At 41.9% G+C, this 26,127-nt stretch overlaps 1 protein-coding gene across 3 annotated transcripts in view; it reads left to right on the top strand.

The window, feature by feature from the left end:
• Nucleotides 1-26,127, top strand: part of sipa1l3 (signal-induced proliferation-associated 1 like 3) — a 67,582-nt gene continuing 41,455 nt past the window's right edge. Inside the window, exon 1 of one of the 3 annotated variants that reach the window (XM_086164030.1) lies at nucleotides 1-109. The gene's annotated coding sequence lies outside the window, so the exon portion shown is untranslated. Of the gene's footprint in view, nucleotides 115-192; nucleotides 265-26,127 lie in introns of those variants that run through there. The other 2 variants (XM_086164031.1, XM_086164032.1) reach the window with 2 other exon arrangements.

The raw sequence follows: 26,127 nt of genomic DNA, 5'->3' as shown, positions 1-26,127 counted from the left end.
GAGCATTCTTGGCAACGTCTCGGCCGATGAGCAGGCGGACGACCGACGGCGGCTTCCACGATGTCTGGATAATAGTTTGAACGGAGCGAGAAAGAGCGGGGAAGTGACGGTAAGGTGCGCGTTCTTCTTTTCTTTCGTCTCTCACTCCTTCCCGGTCAGTTTTTTCTGGTTAGTGCGGGTGATTCAAAAGCGCCGAAAAGTGACGAGTGGTGAAAAACGTTAGCGGGCAAGGCGAACACCGAGGAGCAACTTCAGTCAAACACGGTGAGAAGCTTTGACTTCGACTTCGAGTTATACCTGAAACCCTCCACACCGCCACCTTTTGGATATCCGGCCATCCAGCTGCTGAGATAATCGGACTCCGCCACCACCTGAACTACCTCAGTCACTTTATTAACTACCTTATAATTCCCCCCCTGCCTTCCTTCTCGTTAATGGCCCAGTGCGCATGCCCGTAGGGCTCTGCAGACTTCAGATTTGTAGTTTTTTCGTACCTGAGTTAATCTCGGCTGCGAGGGCTAAGAGAAAACGGCAAAACTACAAGTTCCAGACAATGGGAGCTTTGTTTGGGGAGCGGGGCTAGCCGGCTAGTTAGCCAGGACGAGCTTTGCATTTCGAGTAGTTTTCTTCTGCAATCGGAAGTTGCCGTGTCTGGAGCTTTGTCTGCGAACGGCTCTCCCGCTTCCCCGGCTCCCACACACTCCTCATCTCAGTCGGAGTGCTTTTGCTGTGTCTGGATAAATGACACTGATGGGTTGAGCAACACGTTATAATTGTGGTATTACAAAGAGTATTACTGATCGTGCCTCATTGCGTGTTTGGACGCGCACCCCGTCTTAACTGTCAAGAGTGAACTCTGCAGGATTTGATGTGTGTGTGTGCAAGTCACCGGTGTTCGTGTTATCCATCTGTCGTACAAGGGCAGTGGAGCATAGTGGTCCTCCACATACTCTGGGCATCTTTGACTGTGGTTGCACTCCCAGCTGGAACTAATGGAATAATTATTAGCAGGAACAGCCAGAGTATGGTTTTTGCACGAATTAAACCATTTGTACTACTTATTCTAAGCGTGAAAAGGTCATGTCAGGGTGCACGTCATGCTTGTGTCATGTTATTCCTGAGGGAACCCCCTGTCCTTTATCTTGCTTTGGTAATGCATCTGATTGAAATGTTCTTTCCCTTTTCTCAGCCGGCACTCTCAGAATGGTGTATTAGAGTAGCGATGATGTCAAATAGTGACAACACAGATAAGCCATTTTCTTCTCATCAAAAGCTGCACACCGGCTCCACAAGTAATGCTCTCCTTTCACAAAATCCTTAAATATAGTTCATCCTTTTAAGTGGTTTTGAACTTGAAACAACAGAAATGATTTACAACATCGGTCTGACCAAAGACAGTGTTGTTTGTTTTGTATATTTCTTCCAATATTTTGGATTACAAAGCATTGGTCATCCCGTGCATGCATCTGCATGGCGGACCTTATCACGTCCTTTACCGTTTCTCTCTGAACAACGCTTTTATTGTACGATTGCTGAGACGACGCATGCTGTCCTACATCATGCACTGAAAGCAGCATCCTGTTGCCGCAGGAGCGTCAAGCGCTTAAAGTGGTTCAGCAAACCTGGAGGAAAACGCTTGTTTGATTGTGCTGAAGATACAGTCCTGCAGTTGATGCCACTTGTATATTTTCACCCATTGCTCTGACACTTTTCTGGGATTCTAAAGGAGCAAGTGTTGAAATAAACTGATATCAATAACACGGAGGGCTATTTCTCATTCAGTCCTGCACAAAAGGACCAAGAGTAGCCAAAATGGAATTCATCCATCCTTAACATCTGTGCTTTCACTCCATGCCTTCAGCAAAAGAGGTGGGAATTTCAATGTGGTTGCCCTTTCATCAGGATGTTACTCAAAGCAATATCCTTCAAAAGACATGCTAAACTCACCCTAAGCTCATATTTGGGTCTAATATTCATACATTACAGTCATGCTGTAGAAAAGAATAAAGGTTTTTTGATCTTTTTTTTATCTGTTTTGCATTTAATTTGTAGTAACAGTCATTTCTTAATGCAGAAATTGGCAATGTCTACTTTTTGAACTTGGATTCTTTGAGATTAAAGTTGTCCAATTGAAATCGATTGAGTCTAAAGTTATTTACAGCAAAAGGTTCGGGAGTCCGATCAACTTCCATATCTCACAGCATTGTGTCATTCATAAGGGTTGTATTTTCAATTTAGCATTGAATTGATTGTGCAAACACCAATGCACCCGTGTTGTCCTTAACCTGACACCATATTTCTAGAAACCCCTCATATTATCCAGAACTGACACTTGTTTTTCATTACATTTCAGACGTCCTTGAGAACAAGGGATTTTGTCTTTGAACGGGGCTAAATCACTGCCACCTGATTAACTTTGCCCATGAACACAGTGTTGAATCACCCCGTCCTATCTCAGCAGATGTGACTCATCAGTTGTGGATTTTTCTTTGGCTCTTTCTCACTTGACAAGGATCTGAAGTAATACACACACACAACGTGCAGTCATGGTCATCTGTTGAGTGAACAATAAAATTGTTCCAAGGGGGCGTCTTGTGATGTTTTTCACGGCAGCAAGGTCTGCATTTTGGCACCAGCTCAGGTTGGAGCTCACTCTTCCCAAACCACGGCACCTTGGAAGGGCTGTCTGTAATTTTCAAACAAGACATTTCTTGGCAGGTTTCTGCTTAATCCTTGAAAGTATCTTAGTTGAATGCGGGCTAATAGAAATTAATGATTGCTTGCAGTCAGGGACAGTGAGCAAATAACCACATTAGGTAAGTAGATCAAACGGCCCACCGACTCACTGGATAAGGATTTTTAAAAAGCGAAGACAACATAGTTTCATGCAACTGCATTCTTCCCAAGGCAAATGTCCGCCATCTTCAGCAAGGACTGATTCTTATTTTTTTTTAAATAAAAGTAGATCAGAAAGCAAAGTTCTCCCTGCACCTCTAAATCTCTGTTGTGGACCAACTTTGTTCGAAGTGTTACGCGCCCTTTGTTACAACATAACAACTTGTAGTATTTCAAGTAAGACTGAGTTGAGACTGACTTAGATTGAGTAGATTTTTGTTAGGAAAAATGAGAATAATCCTTCACATTGTTTCTGGTAGAGCCCCCCCGCCCCCTCGCACCACAGTTTGTACCACACCCTCTCTAAATTTGCCATATATGAGTTATATGTGTATGTGTAATTTATTTGAATAGATGGAAAACATTTTAGGACTCTTACAAACCAAACTGAATATTACAACATCCAAAATGACCGTTGCATGTGTACTTTGTTTAAACAGATGCAATAAATACTAAATGTTATCAACCTATTGAAAGGTTCATTTATTGCTGAGCTCTTGCATTTTACGGCTGACGGAATTCTCCAGGCCAAGACAAACATATCTGAGCATTTTCTTTGTCGAGCTCAATCTTCACCGGAATCCGGTTGATATACTGTATATTTGGCTCCTGGGACGAGACGGACGGGGAGCAGAGCGCAGAATGAAATCACATTGAATGGTTGAGAGCAGAGCGTAGGTGGAGAGCTTTGGGTTTATTTTAAAGTATCGTGCACTGCAGGTCTGTGCGATTCGGGGTGTTAGCGGTCATGCAAATGGAGTGATTTTTATTTTTTTGAATATAGTCAACTAAACAAAAGTCTTTGAGTAGTTATTTAAAAAAATACTTGCCTTTCTGTATACTTTGTCACTTTGCACACCACGTCCTTTGGGTAAATCGCTGTGTATTGTTGGATTAAAGGATTATTCATCGGATCTATACCTGTCAGGAACCGCTGGAGGAAAGTGTGACCTTTATTACACATTGGTGAAGTAGGAAGGGACTAGCAGTCAGAACGCAGTCGCATAGTTCAAGATGAAATTGCATTAAACATCCAGCTCTGCAGCAGTCCCTGTTCCCACTCCCTTTGATGCATTTCCTTCCCCTGAGGGTCTTATCCATAAGTCAACGTGCGTGGCAGTGTCGAGAGGTCAGTGATTTACAGAAAGAGGAGCATGCAGTGTTTCCTGAAATGAGCCTCTGCTTTTACGGCCTTCGGTGGAGCTATAAAACATTTGCTAAGTAGGCAGTTGATCTATCAGGCTTTCTCATTCCCTCGGAGGTCAGGTTCCCTCAAGGTGTTGTTTACCAATCAGTATGTACTCCTCGGGGGGGAGAGGATGCATCCGAGACCCCCAGCCCTGCATGTAAATGTCCACAACGCGCTTGCATTTCAATGAATGTGCGAGCGGCGTGCCATTTCCAGCTCCCACATAGAGAAATGAGGGGAGGACATCTTCTCATTTTGCAGAGAAGACAATCTATCTCCCAGACACAGCGCAGGCGAAAATCTAGGCTTCATCTGTCTTCTCTCGACTTCTCTGCGCTGGATATGTTTGACTTGGGTAAATATAGCCTGTTGGTTTTTGCTAGAGGATAAACACAGATGTTGAGGAGGCCTTTCTTTGCCACAGGTCTGCCTGCATCCTCCCCCTGGTCAGCATAAGTAGCAGAGGGAGAGAGTGAGAGGGAAAGCCTCCTCATTCATCCACAAAACCCTTCAAACAGCATATTCGATGTAACTCAAGTAAGAGAGATACTGCCTCTGAGCATTGAGATATCCTGTCAAAGAAATGATTTGCAGGTCTTCCTATGGCTGGCCATTTAGCAGACTATACATCTACCTCTAATGTAAACAAGAGATCCGGAGATGAACATTTCCGCCGACTGGATTGCGATAAACCGAAATCTGCTTGATTAAGATTACCTCTCAATTTTTCACGTGTAGTTAAATGTCCCGTAGAGCTGGAATTGTTTGGCTAATCTGGCCACAGGCCAGCTGAATCCCTGCGCGGCGACGGGTGAGATCGTCTCCATCGCATCAACAGCTTTTGGCTGTTTCCATTTTTAATGTATCCGTCTTCTCTGCTCATCACTTTGTACAAGTAATTATGTTGGCAAATGGTGCCACGCTGTAACAGAGCGTTGGTGGTAGCTTCACAAGTTCTGCAATTCTTCTCAAGAGGAAATGACATTGTTCTGGAGACATGGCACATTCAGACAGGCATCCATTAATCTAAATTGTCATTCTGTGCAGAAACAGACATGCAATATCTTCTTCGCCATCATTCCTCCCAAATGTTGTTTCCCTTGCCTTAGGCCTTGCTGCCATAAAACGGAGAGTGCGCTGATACACCTGTTTCGTATCTGTCCAGAACCGAAGCCTCTCGCAGAGTCATGGCTGACAGGTGGAGCATGTGTTTCCACAAAGAGCAGTGTATGTGCTGTGCACGACATGCTATGGCAGGAATGTTCTGAAAAGAGGAAATCCTGCACGGCAGCTAAAGAAACACCTGATTCTGTTCCCATCTGTTTCAAGGGATAAAATTAACCTCAGGTGCTCCCTCACACAACCGCGACCGGAACACACCTGCTTTTTTTCCCCCCCTCCTCCAAAAGCTACTGGCTGAAGTCTTAATATTAAATTGCAGCAAAAGGATTAGGGCTGTACCATAGTGACAGACGATGCATTGGCTCTCATTAATGAAGCTAGAACTCCAAAAAAAAAAAATTAAGTTCAACTTTTTTTGAGAAGTTGCATTTTTGGTATTATTTCCCTCAGCACAGGATCGAATATCTTTGAATTTAACTAGATGGTTTGACTGAATCCGATACGTGAATGTTCCCTGGAGTTGTGGAGTTTGTGTGCAACTTTTTTTTTTCTCTCTTGGCTCTCTGACACTTTTTTTTTTCTCAAGACATTTTACCGTGAATGAAAAAAAAAAATCTGTTCATCAGTTGATAGAATAAATAATTTCTTTGTGACTTTGTGACCACATGATTACTGTAAGGCATCTACTATGTTGATAATCAATTTATCTGACCACACTTTCTGAATACTTGATGAAGATAAGAACTAAAAAAATAAATATTTGCCTCTCAGCGCCAGTTGATGTGTTTGGAGCATTTGTTTTCACCAGCCAGCTAAATTTCCAAATAATCTGAGTGTAGTAAATTATCGTGACATTGATTTGAGACGCTGGTTTGGTCTATTCTCTCCCCCCCTTTTTTTTCAAAGGAAGTAAGATTTAGAAGATAATTACCGGAGGCCGAATCTTTCATCGCAGGCATTGTGAGAGGATATGTGCATTTGTGTGTGAAAAAGACATTTGTCGTCTCCACACACCTCAGTCGAAATTCCATCTGTGGTTTCTTAAGGGGAGATTGCGTGTCTTTTATGGTCACTGTGGCTCTCTGTGCTGCTTGTTAGAGGTCAAGCCTTTGAACAGGAAGAGAATTCTGTGTTGTGGAGGAAGTGTGTGCCGGAGATGAGTGTTGCATAGTGAATCAGAGACAAGACATCAGATGGCCTGTAGAACATGGCCTTAGATGGCAGAGATGAGTCATTATGTGGTGTTTCACAGGGCATGAGTAAGAATATTCCCTTAAAAATGTTTAATGTTTTTATTTGGGGGGTGGGGGGGGAGGGGGTACAGTTTTTTCTCTGGTATGCAGCTGATATCCTGCCCTGATTCCTTGCCAGTTCATTGTTGGGATAGCACAGGATTAGCTTATCCCATTTTTCAGGAGATGATTTGAAATCGGGGATAGACATGATCTGGAGAAAGGGATGTAACACCAGAAACTCTCAGGAAAGACATACATTTACATGGAGCTCCCTTTGTTACACAGGATGTTTTGCTTTTATTGATCCACAGGCTTGTTAAAAGGCAACCAGATAGACACACCACACACACACACACACACACATACTACCTTACTTGTGGTTATGTGTTTGAGGGGTAATGGGTTTTTTATGTTTATATCCGCCTCAAAACAAAATGTTTTATGGAGCCACAAGAAAAGTCTATATTTCCTTCTTTTCTCTTTTTCCCTTCCTTTTGGAATGAGTGCAGAAAGGCACGCACACATGCATAACGCCTCTCCCTCATGCCGTCTCTTCACAACCCGGATCTCGGGCTATGGCTGCTGACTGTAGAGTTATTGTTTTAATGCTAATTGAATGTAGCATATGGTCATTTCATGAATTCCTCTTGACCCAGTTTTTTTCCCTCCAATGTAATTTTATCGAGCATTTTTCGTCCTTTTCATCCTCGTAGTGAAATCGCATTTATTTCAAAAACGCAGACAAATTGCACACACATGCATTTGGCCTACATACAAAGAGTAAAATAATATGTTCAAAAGCAGGGCAGCGGTTAAAAATCACTTGTGAGGATTTCTTCTTCGACGCTTCCCACAATTTGTCGCTTTTATGAATAGAGCATTTAAAGACGTGGTAAGATTTGTTTGCTGCGGTAAATAATGCTTTGAACTAGCCATAAATGACATTCTCTTTTGCCCTCGCGTAGATGAAAAATCTTCTTCTCGCATGTAACTGCAAGGGATATGCTTTAGCTGCCCTCCCACACAAATGTACATTCTGTAGTTTTATCAATTGTTTGATGTTGTTACAAGTATTATGAATTCGATTACAGAACGCTGCGGTAACAGGTCTGTGGAGGTTCTCGGTCTCAGAATGCTGCAGTCAATAAGGATGGACTGCTAGAATGTGAAAAGTTTATTTATTGGATCATCTAGGTAGGAAAATAGATTTCAGTATTGAAGATATTTGAGCCCCTCTTGAGTGTGACGAACTGATATCAACATGAAAATCATACAGACTTAAATCCCCACCGGAAGAGCCTTGGCATTGACAAGGAGTCGTGCATCAGCCCGTCGCCATCGACACATCTCACTGCTCTGACCTGAAGTTAATTTCTGAACTTGGTATTCAGCATTAATAGCAGGCCGATCACTATATAGTCTCTCACCGCCATTGCTGTTCAACTCAAATCCATCTAACTCATACTGTTGTGCGTCCAAATACAATTTGAGCTATATGGTAATGCTAAACCCCAATGCATAACCCCCTGGTTATGTTACAGTGAAATAAAAATAGGCACCCAGTTGTTTGTACATGAAGATTGATGGCTCGATGCTCGGATTCTGTCCGTATCAGAGCCTCCGCTGGTATAGGATCACGTCAGTCTAATGTCTACCTGCTGAATCGACCACCCATCTTCCTTTCAAAAGAAGTTTGTTTGCGCGAGCCCGTTGTTGTTTGACTGGCCATGAACTTATGTCAGTGGGGCAAAACATGAGGCCAAATCTGGCTGTTTGAATGGGGTTCAGCAGACATCCGGGCTCTTGTGGCTGGTCTTTTTCTCGATGCGTCCTCGGGTTACTCGACGATTTTAGTATTTGTCAGGATACTTTATTGTTTAGACACTCAAATCGCTTCAACAATGCTACTTCCTCTTCAGCATTTTACTACGCTGTTTTTGATTAGTGTTTTTACCTTGGGGTAAGTTGAAGGATTGTTACACCAAGGCTGGACAATTATCTTGAACGTTATCCACGGCTACATAAAAATCTGTGACTTAATCATGGTCATTTATATTTTATTGTTCCATTTCATTTGCATATAAACACATACACAGAGTCATTTCAGAGGCTCACGCCAAACTAGTTAATAAATTAAAGTGAGTTTTGATTTTTGTAAGCCCAATGTCAAGAAAAGGTTAAATGCATTGAAAAAAAAACATTTTTTTTGCATGAATCATGGTCAAATTAAGTGCATGAAATAACGCACAAGTTACAAGACGGCATATCTCCCTTTAGTGATTCTAGGTGGAATTTCTTGGTTTAAATCCAGAATCACTTTGTTTAAGAGTTTATTCTTAGCTGACATCATTTCCACATTTACCCACCGGCCCTTTTATCAGTCATTGAAAAAAAATTGAGTTGAGCGTCAATCATTCCCTGTCTGAAATAACCATTATTCTCCTAAGCCTGGCGTGTATGTTCCCCTTTTTACACGATGCCTGCAAAAATGAACAAGGTCCTGTTAAAGAGAATTGCTGTGCAAATCCTAAACTGTTTCACAATCTTGCCTGTATGATAATAACAAATGACAATGTAATTGACTGGCTGACACCAGTTGTGAAATGTTTTTTAACTTGATATATCTGATAGGGAAGAGGTGGAATATTTTATCAAAAGATAACAAGCTATATGAAGAAATACGTATTCTAATGGCTCAAGTTTAAATGTGTTCCGATGTTGTTTTTGATCACGTTTGACCTTTTAAGTCTGTTATTCGCTGTGTTTGCGGTCGAATTCTGCTTTATCATTAACACTGAAATGTCTGTTTCTGTAATCTATGAACTGACCAAGAAATGGAAATAATCACTGTGGTTAATCTCCCTCTCCCGCTCTCTCTCTCTCTCTCTCTCTCTCTCTCTCTCTCTATATATATATATATATATATATATCCTCAATATCCATCTTCCTTCCTCCTCACATCATTAGATTACCTATTTGTGGTAGACAGGCAAATTGACTGAGATGAATAATGTTTGCAGCTTCTAAAATTAGCGAATGCACAGCAGTCGATAATAAGGCAAGGAAGGATTGAATCCTCACAATGTTTCTAAATAATCTACTGTTTCTTGATGCAGCGCCATAAAATAATCCACCAGGATTTATGGTTTATTGATTTTAGCACCTTGTCTGATTTGACTGCATTGCATTACATTCACATGTGAAGAGGAAATTAACTCTACTGTGTTTTTTTGGGGTTATATTTCACCAGAGCTCAAACCAATGCGTGCAAGTCATCCAGAAATGCTCTGTCACATGGATAATTGCAGTTCATGCAACTTTTCAGCCTAACAACGTTGGTCACTGTAATTATGTGACACATGTGCACTTTATATATGGTAAATTCTTGTGTCATTCATGGATCTTGATAGCTTCCGCTACTGAAATGGTCCAACTGCCTGGAACAACATCATTGCAATGAATTTTGGAAAATGTACAAGGCATATCTAATGTTAAAAACTTCTTTTAAATCATTCATTCTGCATAAATGCTCCCTATAAAAATCTGCTGACCAATATACAAGCATGTCTGTGAGTCCAAATGTTTTGGGGGGTTTTTCACATCCATAGTGTGGAGCTCTGACAGCCTTGTTAAACGTCCCGTAGGAGGGGACCAGACAGAGGCTAAGGGGAGTGGGAAGTGGCAGCGGTTTGGGTGTTTCTCCATACGACAGTAGAGTCTGATATCATCGTGGGAGAAGAGGAGACGGATGGGCTGATAACTCAGGGAGTGAAATGGCTCCACAGGAGGGGAATTTGAGGACCGGGGGGAGGGAGGGAAAGGGACGTCTGTTGTTAGAAGAAAGGCAGCTCTGATGCGTCCTTCTCTTCTTTCACCTCCTTTGTCACTCCCTGATTCTCGCTCCCCCAGTCCCACCGCTGTTTTGCCCATGACCTCTGCAGCGGGCCCTGATTAGATAAGTACGGTTCAAGATGTCAAGTTAGGCTGTATGTGAAAAGCAGAAAAGCCCTAAATTCAGAGATTTAAAACAAAAACAAAAAAAAAAAAGGGAGGGAGCAACGATAGGAATATGTGCATGAGATAAAATTAGGTGGAAGCCTTTGAGAGTGATCGGAGGGGTGATTATGTGTGTGAATCTGGAGCACAAGATGTATAATCTTGTTTTCTTTAAAGAGGCCTCCTCTCGCTGTGATTGAGAAGACCAATGCCGAAGATGTCCGGAACAAGAGAGGTTGAACACAGTGAATGTTTTGTCTGCACAGTGGCTGCCAGGTGACTGTTTTATGTGTGTGTTGAAGGTCACTGCTATCACCCCGCCCCAGGCTGGAACTTATTTGACCTACTTTGTTGCCAAAAAGCTGCTAAGACACCCACGGTGTCCCCTGCCTTCCCCCAATCCTCAAACATGCATGTAGGCAACCTCCGCAAGGTTCTGTCTCCCAGACACCAGCTATGTTTCGGCTCTCAGTTTTAGTGCACATATGGCTTCTTCCATTAAGCAAATGTCTTCCATACTGTGCCTGCAGACACACTACTTCCCCTTCATGTACATGCACACGCTCACATTCACCATTGCGGACTATGTTAGCATTGTGGCTCCCGCATCTGATTTTGACAGGAATGCTGGTAACCCCATGGGGAGCCCCAAGGATCTTTTTTTTCTTCTTTATCTCTTCTTGTTCCCTCTTCTTCCCCTCCATCTTTCTTCCCCTTTGTCTTCCAGTTTTCCCTTAAAGCCCTTTGTCATTTGTTAGACCAGCGTTGCCTGTGCCTGGAAAACAAGTAGGCCAGTGTATCCTTTTGTGAACATGTGCAGCACTGTGTTAATGTGCTTGCTATAGAGCCCCACCCTGGACACACTCTACACTCCGACAACACGGAGAAAAAGAGGGAGGACTTCTCGATGGATTTAAGTTGTTCTGCTTCGCTCTAGCCCGGCCCGAGACCGAGCATCGAGTGTCGGAGATCTCGCAGAGACACCGGGGACGGACTTCGGCTTGTCCCCGCACATTTATGACACCAGGTGGTGGTGAGGATGATGATCTGGTGGTACCCTCCCACTGCCGCAGTTTCATTTGAGGCTAGATGGTAAAAAACACACCTTTCCATTGACTGTCATTACTGGGAAAATTCCTCCTCACAAATGCCATTGTCTGCATGCCTGAGATAGTTTTGAAGGGCTGAGATCTCACTCTGGGTCTCAAACTCCCTCTTGTGATCCTCACGGTGTTTGATAACATGACCTTAAAAACATCAAACATGGGTTAATTTACACTGCTGCTTCACCATTGGAACCATATGCCGACAACGATGACTTGAAATGCTTGCCGCAGTTGAACTCTACATTTTAAGGGCAAGGAATTGGCAGAATAAACAACAAGGTACAACGGCGTCACATTGTCGGAAATGAACGCCTGCCAAGCAGCAAATGAGGTTACCTGTTACGCTGTTAGAATGTGAATAAAACAAAGCATTGCTCTACAGTTTAAGTAAGAACATGTAAAAAAATTGAGAGATTCTCATTTGACAACTGTTACAGAACTCCACAAGCGTCAATCTCGTTGGTTTGCTGTATTGACATCTCCAAAAGTTCATGCAACAGATGTGTGCATACATGTACTCACACGCATACCTCTAAAAATATCAGGCCATTTCAAAATATTCTTATTTTGATTCTTCATCTATTCACTGTAGCAATTCAAATATGAATCAGGTTCTTTTAAATCAGTTTTAGTCATCGTTGACGATTTATGGAAAGATACTGCATGGAACATTTGAGATTTAAATCAATTTTTTTATTAATGCCCAAACCAAAAACTCAAAACATTCTGAAGAAAAAGGGACAACATGCATTAGCTCAGCAAGGCTGACACATCTACAACCCCATGGAGGACAGCTAAGGCGGATGATCATTCTTCACTCATCAGTTTTTCCTCTTGGCGATGGAAAAAGTCCCTCATCACATTTTGGCCAAGTCAGTCCCCTGTTTTGAAAAGGAAGGTGTATCAAAGCAGAAGTTTGTTAAATACACTACGGGAATATAAATTCAGAGGTGTTTAACAAGGTGTAAAAGGGATTGTGCTTTATTGAGATTTCTTTTGAATTCCGGGTGCTGCTGTGGCTACAGCTCATTCACACACTTTGTCTCCGAGATAAAGTGTTGCCGTGTCGCACGTGGGCTCCAGAAGCGAACACCCGGCATTTGCACCAGGAAGACGGTTGGTGAAAGATGTCTAATGTCCAGCGCGGTAAACTCTTGCAGCCAATGGGAGTTAAGGAAATTTTGAGGTTTTTGGAGCGCATATGTGAGAGGAGCTAAAGAGTGCATTATTTGGGGATCTAGGCCTGATAATGGAACTGACTTGCCGGTGTGTCTCGATCATGACTGCTGATGGAAGCAGCGGGATGAATTCCCCAGAGCACAGGGGTGTACTCACTTTACTGCCAGCTGACACTTATCAAAATCCTGCAAAACTGAGAATAGCTCCTCATGTAAAGAAACGGGATACTCTTCAATGGCCAAGTTAATCATGTGATCTCAACCCAATAGAGCATGCTTTTTGTTACTGTAGACAAAACTAAAGGCAGTAAGACCACAAACAAGCTGAAACTTAAGGCAGCTGCATTAAAGGCCTGAGAAAGTATCTTAATGGAGGGGAGTCTGCATTTAGCCATGGGCTCCAGACTGCAGGCAGTAGCCGATTGCCAAGATTTGAACCCAAGTATTAAAAAAAAAAAAAAGTCCCATATTTATAATTGTTTTCTCCTGTCTTGTATTTTTGAACTTCTGAAAATGGGGTTTTATCTATTAAAAAATGGATGGAACCCCTGAATAGTCAAACCAATGTTTTTGTTAAATACAATAAAAGGTGAAAAGGTGAAAGTCCACAGTCACCAGTTACACCTGGATAACTTTATTTTAAATACATTGTTGATTTAACTGTCTTTGTGTAGACCCTCAATTGAGTATAAACATTTTCAGAACAAACTTTTAAAATAGCTACTTAAATTAGGAACATATTGATTGTAACATCAAAAATGACTACCGTTCAGCTATTGGCTGACATTTCATGGAGAAAAAACAACAACTGAAAATAGGCCCACACACAGTTTTTAGTGTTTGTGTAGTCTTTTTTATGTTTTAGAAGTTTAAAAATCATAAAAAGGTGTGCTTGGTAGTCACGGTGAAAAAGTTCCACCGTTCTCATGTTGAAGTAAGTGTCTGACCTCCATTATAGAAAAAGAGAATTTGGCTGCGTGTGTTTAGCAATGACAGGGGTCAAAGATAACCCCTTTCTCTGAAGGTGTAGTGAAGAATTCTTTATTGTGAATGGCTCCCATTTGTTGGCATCAAAATCAAGAGTATAGAATTACCTTTGAGTTTTAGCATTGGTGCTGTTTTGGCCCTGGTCTAATTCCCTTGGTTTCTCAGCCTCTTTGTGTATTTTTTTTTTTCTTTTTCTCTCACAGCGTCAGTTTGAACAGTTCTTCCTGCAGCTCTGTTTCAGCTCCGTCTCAATGGGCCTACTGTACTTTGTTTATTCTCAACAGTCAAAGTCCTGAAGGCAAACAGTGCCTGGTCTCCCCAGGGCCAGGGACTTTACTAGAATGGAGTCCCACCACTGTATTTCAGTTTCACTATAGCTTCATTTTATCAGTCTTGGCTGCTGACATTGTATGAATAGAGGGGGTGTTTGTGTGGTTGTCTTTGTGTCTACAAATCTTGGCTTAAGAGTGAGTGGAGATTTGAGACACATGGCTCATGTATGCAATATCACAACAGCAAGGAAGGGCTGCAGCAGAATACACGATGTAGTTGCGAGAGGAACGGCGGCAGACGCTCATAAAGCGGTACGCCGAGAAAGAAGAACGCGGCCACGTCTTTGTAATTCACTGTTTTGCACATGTCTTTCAGAGTTGCTTTAACACCTTTTTTTATTTGACCCAACCCCCCTCTCCTGCAGCAACTCAAAAGTATTCTGTGGGACTTGAAATTGCTCCTCTCAGCTGGCGTTGGCAGACAGAGGGAGGAGGGGGAAGGCCAAAGCGATTATGAGTCTTTGGGTGTGCTTTAACCCACTTAGCACACCATCTCACGGTCTCCTGCCAAAACGGTGAGCTTAGTGCTTTTAATCCTCTTCTTCAAGGGGAGCCGATAGTTTGTTGCTCTCAGCTGCTGCCTTGTCTTGGTCCCTAGAAATCATATTGAATCGCAATTTGTGATTTCGCGCATAGGTGCGATGTTTTCACGTGTTGCACAAAGTTTGTGGCGTGGGGAGGGGGGCGGTCTTTGAGTCAGGCGGTTTGCCGGTCATAAAAACATCACTGGAGCCCTGCTATGGTTTGAAGTAAACCTTCCTGTCGACCTCTCTGGTGTTCGCAGCTAGGCTTGTTTATTTGCCCCCTCCAGACTGGGCTGTGCTTGACCAGCTTCTCCCCTAGGGTTTGAGTTGCAGTCCATAGCTTCAGCAAGCCCACCCTCCGTAATTCCCCACATTATGCCGGGCTGCCTCTTAATAAAACAGGCTCATAAGGCAACGTTCCTTGCATTCTTTATGTTCAGAGTTATCTCTGCTTTTCACATGCATGAATGGGTTACACTCAGAAATGTAGACCGTGCCATTAATGAAACAAAATCATGCACGAGGCTTTTAGCGTATCTAAATGTTGGTGAGATTTAGATCTCTTTGTATGCTGGTATGAAGCTTCCTTTTTTCCAGTGTTCCTGCAAATGTGCACGGGAAGCGCCGTTGAATTGTGTGCAGGAACACGTGAGGGCCGATAAGATACACCCCGCTGGAGTGGCAAAGCAGCCCAAGAAATGGCCTTCTGGGAAACTGTCAAATTTGGAGACAAACAAATGGCTATCTACTCAGGGAATTTGGACTTGATAGAGAGCTTTTAACTCAACAACGACCCGTGGGTTCATTGACATATGGCCAAGCATTTGGTTCCCAGTCTTTAATATGTCCCCGATGTGAAGGGAAACATGCAAAGCATACAAGTCCCCTGAGATCATCAATGAGCAAAGGGATTTCGCTTGTGATGTGATTACTCGTATTTGGGTAAAATAAGGCATAGTTAAAGAACAATAACAAATGCTCTTGTTACACTCTCAGATGTTAGGACTGGTGATTGTTCAATCAGCTGTCAGATTAAGCTGAATGCTATTTGGTCCAACAGTGTCTGAATTCGTCAGTAACCTTCTGACCTCGATGAGGAGAATCAATTCAGCCCAACGTCATATGAGTATTAACTACAGATTACAATAGCAACTATCATGATACAACTATGATCAGGTGTGTTGAATTACATGAAAAGTAATTCACAGTTGTGGCAAATGTAGACATACAAGTTTTTGTGTATTCAAATAAACATAGCCCTTGAAGACCTTCTCACTGAGCGTAACTGCAGTGACTTGAACCTATTGTGGCTTCACACACATAACCTCTATTCAGTAGTGGGGTGGAGGGGTGGGGGGTGTGTGTTGTTTGAGCAGCAGCGCTGTCACTGTGGGTTTATGTCTGCCCCCCCCAGCAGAGTGGGAGTCATGGTAGAATCGGGGTCAGCAAAGCTTTCACCGTTGGTACCCGGGCTATATTTTGTTCTTTTCCCATTCCAGACTCCTCTGTGTGTCTCCTTACATATCTATCATCATTTTGTTGATTCATCTTCAAGGGGGGGGGGTTCCTCTTAGTCTCTTTACCTCTCATGTTATCCCTCTTCGTCTAAAACACTTGCTCTCGGTACTCGTCTGTGAGCCTGGAATGGGATGGTAATATTTATAATTAACAAAGGCTGACTCCAGCTTTGAAAGGGAGAGCAGCCAAGAAGAGCCTACGGAGAGTGTGGATAGAGCCTTTTTTATGGATTATCAGGTGGACGATAAAGGAGAATGCACTCAAGCAAATTATGCTTTTTGAGTGGGCAAGCTTTGGCCAAGTCTGAGCTACATAGCAATGGCTGTTTACAGTGTGGCCTTATGTCATAAAACACGTTGTAGATATTCTATTGACTTTTTATAACGACAAAGACTGATTGCCATCTCATAAAAAAGATGTTTTCACCCCTAATGACTGACATGCTTGACTGCACAACGCTCCCTTCTTGTAAATAATATACAAGGCAAAGAGACCAGTACAAAAGAAACCTTTAAACCCTAACTCTGCTTAACGTTTAATGATCTCTCATCCAGCTATCTGTTTATAACACTAATTCTGTATGAGTGTCCTCTTACATTTGGAATCAGTAGTTGGAAATTGCGTTTATGTGGGGTAATGTAATGATAACAACAGTACTGTACGTATTTTATAAAGGTACATATTTTTTTGGTTGGTCCTTTAATTCATTATTTTAATTACATTGTTTTTTTTAAATATGTTTCCACAAATATAAGTCAGATATCTGAACCATATACTTATGACCATATAATTTTTGAACAGTATCATTTGAAAGAGCGGTATTTTTTCCATATTAAACCACCGTATTTCTGTTTGTCCGTCTATTTTGCAAAAACCCATCACTACTTTTGCTGAATCCTAGCTGTTTTATTTAAACCTTCAGGACCTTTTGTCATCTCGGGTCAATCTGTCCTCACTCCACCAGACTGTAGCCTGCCCTCTGTGGCATCACAACTCTCCCCACCTCGTTCTTAGTTTCCATTTAGCCCTCGTTTTCTCCCTTTAAAAATAGTCTTGGCATACCCTTAAACTGTGCCAGACATTTCAGAAAGCCATGGAAAATGTGTAAGAATTAGTTTGGCTAGAAGACATGTCTGGTCGACCAGAAGACATTACAATATTTAAGAACTTCTCTCTTTGCGGAGACGAAGCCAAGACGGGCACCAGCATAAAACGCATACAAAAATGAAAATCAAGCAGCATGTTTGATTAGCAGGTAAATTTCAACACTAAAATCTTTAGCAATGTAAATCTATTTGTATGTTGGCTTTAAAATATCTCACCAGATTGCAGTGTCCAGTTTCAAGTAACTGTGTGATGTTTCGTGAGGAGTGGACAACAGGCAAGTTCCTTCTGATTTCCAAAGGGGCCTTTGGGACAGAAAGCAGGGATATGCTTCAAATCCACAGAGTGCCGTCCACAATTGAAAACGCACAGGTTGTGCACAAAAACATGCGCTATGAAAAGGAAGATGCCTGAGCGGGCCACCCCACCCCTTCAAAAGGCTGTAAGGATGGACCTCGTCTGGCCTGGCGTGGCCTGGTGTGGTAGGGCTTGTTAAACAGATGGCACAGTGCGGCCTGTGTTGGACACACTTTTAACCATCTGGGATCCAAGTGACACCGGGGCTACTTTGCTGTACGTGCACACAGGCAGCGCTGCCTGCTGATGACGGCATGTTTTTGAGCCTTTTTGACCAAACGGCTCATGCTTAGGATGCAGGACCAGATGAAATTAGATTACCAGTATTACGATTTTTGGCTGCGTTCGGATTTGTCCAAGGATAGAATCAGGTGGCTTGCGCCCACTTTATGTAAACTTACCTTTTTAACACAATATTTAATTCTAGTTAACACATAGAAAATATATTTATCATATGCTTCTGACGGTGATTAATTGTTTTGCCATGCATTTAATTTATAAAAAGATTGATGGGATTGCCCACTTGATATGAACTCATACTCTGTATGGTTTCTTTTAACTTGAAATATTGAAAACCTTCCAGGAAGATTTTTTTCGGGAGGGGTGGCGGGTTTAAAACCACAGATGGATTTTGATGTACGTTTTCCTCTTCCAAAACTCCCTGTCAGCTCACATCCAAACTTCTGTCAAAAGTCTTGGTATCCGCACTGTTCAAAATGCTGATCATAAGCAGACGGACAGGTAAGAAAACAATTGATGTCCCGTGTATCTCAGGGCATCTCGGTATGTCAGAGCTGAAATATGTAACTTTAAAAAGAGAGGAGAGGTGACTCATAGATGAGTCAACTAATTACAGGCAGCAGACTCGTGATAATGGAAAAACATTTGTGATAAGGAGACCTGCAGGACAACATGGTCACTGAACGCTTAGAGGCTTCAAAGAAATAACATTTTGAGTCACTGGACTGATCTTCCCCGTGACAGAGAGGTATGGAACTAACTTTCGTGCAAGACAAAGAAACCCCGGTTTCTTTTTTTTTTAATCACCGTCGTAAGCTACACTGAAGTGTGTTGTGTGGTTTGGAACAAGTGAAGCAAGGTTTTTTTTTTTTTGTATTGAAGTCCAAGGTGATGTGGTGAAAGACAGAGGTGAGGCTTGACACAGCCCTCGAGTCAATATTTGCTCCAACGAGTGCTTTGCCATTGGCTGGTGAACAAACTGAAATGGCCTGGCAAATTTCCGCAAGGGAAGCAAGTATGGACTGTCACAGACACTCTATTTCATAGATCCCATCAGAATGGAGGCATTCGTCGCGGCATTATTCCTCTCAGAGCTACGGCTGAATAGATGACACCTGTTCCCCCATGTTCTGCACGTCGGTGTTTATCAAATGCGTCTGAGCAAAAATCCACGGCACTAAGTGGATGGTGGGAGGCTGCTGCCGAGTCCTCACCACATCTGTATGTACAGATTTTTTTTCTTGTGTGTGTAGGTGTGTGTGTGTGTTGCTGTAGCTTAGCATTGTAGGCTGCCGTTACCACACAGTCTGGAAATATTTTGGACACGCGCCACCCAGGGAGCTGTTGCATTCCTCTTTTTGGACGATGTCTTCTCTTGTCTCTGCCCATCTTTCAATTTCCACCTCTGCTCTGTGCAGCTGTCAAGTTTCGACAGAAAAATGGGGGGGGGGACTCATACAGGTGTGAAACACATTCAGAAAGACACAGACAACACAGCATAATTCAGAAGATTAAAAATACTGAAGATACAAATTAGTTGATTTAAGTAATGTGGACATATACAGGAAATTGGGGTCCTAAAGTTGCACGAAGGCAAAAATGTCTTTGTGTGTGTGTCTGATCAAGGGTGAGTAATTATTTTGATAGTCAAAAAAAATCCTATTTTGGCTAAGTTCAATATCAAAATGAGAAAAGCTATTATTATTTTTTGATGTGAATCTGTCAGAACCCCTTCCATTAGACTTATTAGGCCCTTTTACAAGTATTGTTAAAGGGGGACCCGTGGCACGGCTACAGACTGATTAAAAGTAGGCTTTTGGAATCAGTTGAGTAATGCAATCCTTCAGATTCTATAATCTGATTCAAACTGAAAATGCCAGAGTTCCAAACAAATTCACAGCCAGTTTTTAAACATATCTCTTAGAATCGATTAAACAAACAAGATAGGGCGTTTAAAAGATTAGCGCAAGACAGGCTGACAGGCCTGATCGGCTACGTTGATGGTGGCGTTTTTTTTTATTTTTATTGCCAATACAAATATTGTAGTTTGTAATTTGAGTCTGCCTCGCGGGAAAAAAAGACACCTGACATTTACATAAGCATTGCCGCTTCAGTTTCTGTTTGTTTAAAATCAAGTGGTTTTTGTTTCTACATTCTTTCTAAGAATGTGTTGTCAAAATGACAATCTTCTCCGCTGAGCTGTGTTGTTTGTTGTGGCGCGGCACAGTGAAACCTGATTGCCAGGTTTTGCTTTTATTTTTTTTTGTGTTTTGCAATTCATGCTCCAGCAGGGGTAACTGTATTTCCTGTTTTGCCGGGTGTCCTGATGGCAGGTAGCTTTGTTTAGGAAGGTTGGGTTGACTGACTTGTTTACATTATCTCAGAATTGGAGTGGACCTCAGGAGTGAGGTCAGCTTTTTATATTCTCGTGAGGTCCATTTTTACCATTGGTTCTTCTCATAGCCATGTCACTGCAATAGACGTTACTGCTTTTTAAAAAGTATCCGTGAGATATATTGTTCGATGTGGAGTTCCAATAGTCTATAGTTAGTGGTGGATGTGCAAGTCAGCTGATGTTTCTCTTATAGGTAATGCATACATTTGGCTTTATGGGACAAAGTGAGCTTTAGTTTTCTCAAACTCTCACCAACATATGAAATCAACCCAAGAATGTTTATTTATACATATAAGTCACATGGTTCTAATCTCAGATTGGTTGCAAGTGTAGATGGCAAAGGGTTTGACAAGAAAAACAAGGAGAATGAACAACAAAGATGCCTCGACAATTTACCTTAAAACTATAACAATTTGTTTTTCCTTGTCTCTAGCAGTAAGTTTTAAATCACAGTTTGTTTGGTGTATTACCTAGTTCCGGAGCTAACCCCCACCTACAGGGCTTGCCCAAGAGGGCTGAACAAATATTTGAAGTATCGCAGTAACACTTTGTATGTGAAATGTAAAAACAAAAGAAGTTTTGGTATGAAAAATTAGATTGTCCACTTTTATTAAGCGTCTGCTGGCGGTAGCACACCAAGCAAGCCGCTGTGGGCGCACAAAGAAAAGTCAAGAACCCCCCTTCAAACAGTCAAATCTAGACTCATATTTTACAACAGATCCCGCGAGTCTCCCAGTCTCGCACCGGGAGGCCTGACCCTAAATACTTCAGATCTTTCCCTTGAACTGCTCTTTAAATTAAGATAAAATTAACTCGCATTCCCAACAAGCCCGCATTGTTTAACAAGCCGGATGAAGTGGAATGACAGAACTGCCAGGTTACCCTTCTTTTATACCTGTTCAATCAGTCTATTTACAAGGATTTGTGTTAGGCAACATGGAATTCGCGTGCGTTGTGAAACTGAGCTGGTTCCTTAGGGCGTGCCAGATTGTTTACAAACAACTTTTAGGGTAACTGATAGTCCCAGTAGGTCTAACATGCGCAGCTACGTTCAGACAAATGTAAGCCTGTTAGAAATTTCAGTCGATGTTCAAACTCAGTGTTCCTCAGTGGCTGTGAAAATAGAGTATCATATTTTTGGGGTTCCCCCTAGCATTCCTCTTCCCTGTATTTTCCATGTTCTCCGCCTGTGTTTCATCGTCTGCCTTTCCACCACCTCTTAATCGTTGTTCTTCAAACTGAAAGCGAGTACGTCCAAAAAATTTCTGACCTCAAAAAGGGTGCAGGGAAGATAAAATCTTGTAAATTGACTATGAGTGGCAAGATATATTAAAAATGCAGGGAAGTAAGAACCTAAAGTGGCACAAGGAGGTCAAAGTATTTGGTTTTGCTCAATTGGAGAGGGAGGAAAGGGGAGGAAAAAAGGGGAGTTGTAGATGTGTTTTTAATTTCCTCAAGCAGCTCTCAGCTGGCCCATGCCTGCTCTGCTGCCTCTCTGGAGCCCCTGTGGCGGATTAAAGGGTCCTTCTGACTCAGGATCCTGGGGCCGTCGGAGGCCAAAATGTAAAAGAAGAGAGGTTGTGTGAGGTAATGAGAGTGTGACTTTGGTGCGACACTAAATTGTGTAAGAAAAGATGCTGTCTTCGACGCAAACCTCATCTTCACCTACTGAGATGCATTCCAACCTCAGCTACGCAAAACCAAGACAAATTGTGCAAATGTCATACATTTACTTACGACATATTTTTTGGCCCTTGTATTTCAAAGCTTGATTAAAGCTTGATATCCTCTTAAAGAAAAAAAAAAAACAGCTCCTTACGTGGTCGAGGAAATGCGCCATTTGGCATTTGTATGACATGGGAAAGCAGGAAAGTCTATAAAACAAGAAAACATTAAAGTCAATGATGCATCTATGATCTATAATCTACATTATAGAAAAAAGTAATTTTTCCACCAGAATCATGTAAAATATTTTTGTGTGTTGCTACGCGATCGTTAGCAGCAATCAGGGCTGTGTTGTAATAGTTTCTCCTCTTAAAAGGAATTTAAAAAAAATCAGCGTTGAGTCAACAAAAGAAATTAAAAGCCACAATCAATATTTCTTTGTTTGCTCCATATCATTCTTGCGGTGTATCCTTTTCAGCGCTTTGGCTGTTTTAAAAGGTAATGTTAAATTGCCTTTGCAGAGGCAGTTGTGTACTTTTTTTTTTTTTTTTTTTTTTTTTAAGTCAAGGGGGTTTTATTTGCAAGCCCGTCTGTCACTTCTCTCTCTCTCTCGGACTGGTTGTTTTATAGCATGCAGTCATACTTTCCTGGTCTTGACCCATGTTACTACAGCGAGAAACATGATTCAACGGCGGTGCCTACATATCCTGTTACGCCTCTTACATTGGCATCGAGTTGAACTCTGTGGACGGCACCTCGCAACACCGTGGGGGGGGGGTTCAGTTAATGTAAAGCCTACAAACAAAAGGCTGCAGCGATACAAGTATTTCACCAAACAATAATTGTCTCACTGCACATTGTATTCTTAGATTTAAGAGGCAAACAGAGACAGGTCGGGTCTTGCTAATGATCAGTGAGATAAAAAGAAACTGCAAATAGTAGAGGAGTTGTGCTGCGTAATCCCCACATTTAACCTATTTGCAAAAAGTCTGAGATTAATTTGAACTCAGTATTAGGTCCAAGATAAATCTTTCTCAAAGATTGTTCTGACCTCTGCGCAAACTGCAGTTTGTAAATCAGTTATATTTCATTTGCCTGAGCGGTAAAATCCCAAGAGGGCTTTATTATTTCTATCTGACTGCCATCTCTTGGCCTGCCCACACGCTCTCTCAAGCAGGGGTGGGGAACCTTTTCCTATCATTCCTGTCATGCTAAATTATTAAGCACATCATCTGTACAACACTAACTCCTTGAACACGATGGCTAGACATGCATATCTCTGGCAGAGTGTCCGATGTCAGATGGCGAGGACAATGACGTGACCAGCTGCTGACTTTCCAGGTTTGGCTCGGGGAATCCTGAACAGAATTTAGTCACAGCGGTGGGTCATCCTCAAAAACGGGAAGATCCTAAAAAGTATAAATGTTGTTTGCTGATGTCTGGAGAATGATATTGCTGTGCCTCCATTGAGTTGGTCCATTTCAAACTCGGTGGCTTGGTGTTGAAGGCTGTCAGGTGCATCAGCTGGTTGCACAATAGATATGAAAGACTGTTTACTTCTAATATTTCCTGAAGTCTTGCCAAATGCCTACAGGAGTCTTGGAAGCTACACAGCATATTCAGATGTCATAAGAGGCCTTTGTTTTCACAGAGTAGCAACAATCTTTGGCATGAATGCAATTTTAGCACTCTTGCTTACTAGCTCTCTCAGCACAGAACTTTTTTTTGCGAACCAATGTTGCCTTTCGTTTTCAGCTTTATTTCCTCAAGTTCCAAAAAGTAATCTGTTACCCTTTGCATTGGAAAATATCTCGCAACGTCGGCTCAAACTCAACACCAGAGGCTCCTCTTCCCTGCTTTAGAGATTGTTACAGCCAAATAAAAATTGAAAAAGAAAAAAAAAACAAAAAAACAATGAACCTAATGTTTTTTTTTTTTTGTTTTTTTTTTAATTTTCCCCAATTTTTCCAAAGACAGACCAAGTGACATATCCTCTACATTTATTCCATTGCTATGTATGATCTCTATTCTTAATGGAAGTTAATCAACTTAATCAAACTCAGACCCCATTGTTAGCTTTCAGAGGGAAGCCTTGATAATAGAGGAGGTGGGGAACGAGGTAAAATGATCTCTGACAGTCAAGTTTGTCTGTGGGAGGTCATTTGTTCTTCGGTGAGCTCACAAAGTCTTTGCACAATAAGGGCCTAACCGCCTCTTCTTTCAATGGCACCATTCAGGAGAAAACAAATTTAATAGTGAGAGGCCTGGTGAAAAAAGAGAAGGAGCAAAGGAGCCTGGCTGCATTTGTGTCAGAGGCTCTTTGTTCGACTCCACTGTAACAACACACACATACACACACATGTGCACACACCCTGTGACCCCTCTGCTCCTATGCAATTGTTGATGCATCATTCAGAGGAAGTTGGAGAAAAGAGGACAACAGTGTCACTTGTCATTAATCAGCTGTGTAAAAAACCCACAGATGGGAATGTCACTGGGCGACCGTGTCACCGCTGAGGGTCAGGTGACATTCTGCGCTCATTTCGTGCTGAGCTGGATTTTTTACGTCAACATTTTGTCATCATTAAAAGTATTGCTTCTGTACCGTATGTCAGTCACTGTTGTGAACCAAAGCAAGTCATAGATTAACAATAAAATTCGCACTTGGAAATAAATATTTAAAAATATTTTGAACAGAAAAAAGTAATTGAGGCTTTAAAATCCAAAGAATAGTTTAGGGCTGTTTTTATTAATAAAAACGCGAGTAATGAAGTTAAATGGTCAAATCTTTTGGGGAAAAAAGTCCATATACATGGATTGCGACAGCCTTTTATACACCTTCCTATTCTAAATAAGTTAATATATCAATTTATATATTCACATGCTGGTCAATACGTAAATCAACCCTATTTAAAAGCTGCAAAGCACATATTTACGATTGACTAAAGAAAGAAGCTCCCTTTCCCCTCATATGACATTCCCCCTAGAAATCAGCCTGAAACTCTGGCTCGTACCTTTTTGAGATGTTTTTATATGATGACGTGCACTTCTGTGCACCTGTTTGGCCTTGACAGGTCAAGAAAAAGCAGCTGACCCTGCAGCGTCCCACAGTATTTGCGTAAATTCCTCATGGGTCAGTGATGTTTGTCAATATTCACGTTTTTCACAGTTCCCACAATCAGAATTCACTGTCTGCTTTGGCTTTTTTCATTTTTTTGGTGAGTCTTGGCTGGTGACAGATCCCGTTCTTAGCCTTAAATACCCTTTTTGGCTCATTTCTGCACTTGTCCTGATTAAATAATCTGACTTTAGTGGGGTGAATAGTGGAATGCGCTTTAGGAATTTCTGATTGAAGCTTGCCCCATTCTTGAACTCCTCTGATCCGTTCACTGGAAGTAGTGGGATGGACTATTTAGACTGTTGCTCGGCATGAAGTCTGATCAAGGGGGCCGTCGAACGAGAGCTTACATCTGGCCAAATCCAAGATATGGCTGCTGTCCTGTTAAAATTGCACGGTTTACTGTCCTTACTTTGTAGTCTTCAAATCACCGTGGTCCGTCAACTCCACATGGAGCGGTGATGGGCTCAGGCATCAGCAGATTGTTTTCCAGATTGATTCCCAGAGGAATCGGTTAGATATCCGATGTGTGGTTTTGTAATAGAAATGCTAAAGAGGTGACGCGGGAAAATATTATGGGCCAGACAATAGAAACAAATGATCCAAACTGTTGACAAAAAAGAGATGTATGTGTGGACCATGTGTCGGCAGGCTGCGTGGGCCTGGTCTTGGTCAGACAAATAGCACTGCGGCTCCATAACATATCTCACAATTTACTCTTGAGTGTCAGTTAGAGATCGTTGTCAAAATTGTGTATTGTGTAGTATGAATTTATCATCTGACTCTTACCTACACTGTGGATGATTATGAGTGGACAACAGGGCTTTCAGGCCTGAGGCAGCGGCAAACACTTCTCATTATTGATTATATTTTTGTTTTTTCTCCACCTCCCAGTAGATCAGTTCAAATGATTAGTTGTCAGCTAATTGATCCTACATATAAATCATTGAAGATTGTTTCACAAGGTTTGTTCAAGTGCAAGTGTGGCACCGAAGGGGCCTGTTCGTAAATGAGGCCTTCCTCAAATAATGCCCCTATAAAAGTATAGCCTCTGCAGTAAAACTCTGCCTCGACCTGCTGTTCTTTTGTTCGTCCCCCCGAGCATTTTTCTGAAGCCTCATCATTTAGCCACATTAGTCCGTCACCACTGTGATTCAATTACAGGA

This window comes from Fistularia commersonii, chromosome 18 (assembly GCF_037954325.1).
Source record: "Fistularia commersonii isolate RoL2024-O1a breed Wild chromosome 18, RoL_Fcom_v1.0, whole genome shotgun sequence".
Classification (NCBI taxonomy): domain Eukaryota; kingdom Metazoa; phylum Chordata; class Actinopteri; order Syngnathiformes; family Fistulariidae; genus Fistularia; species Fistularia commersonii.
This window is presented reverse-complemented; position numbering and strand designations above follow the sequence as displayed.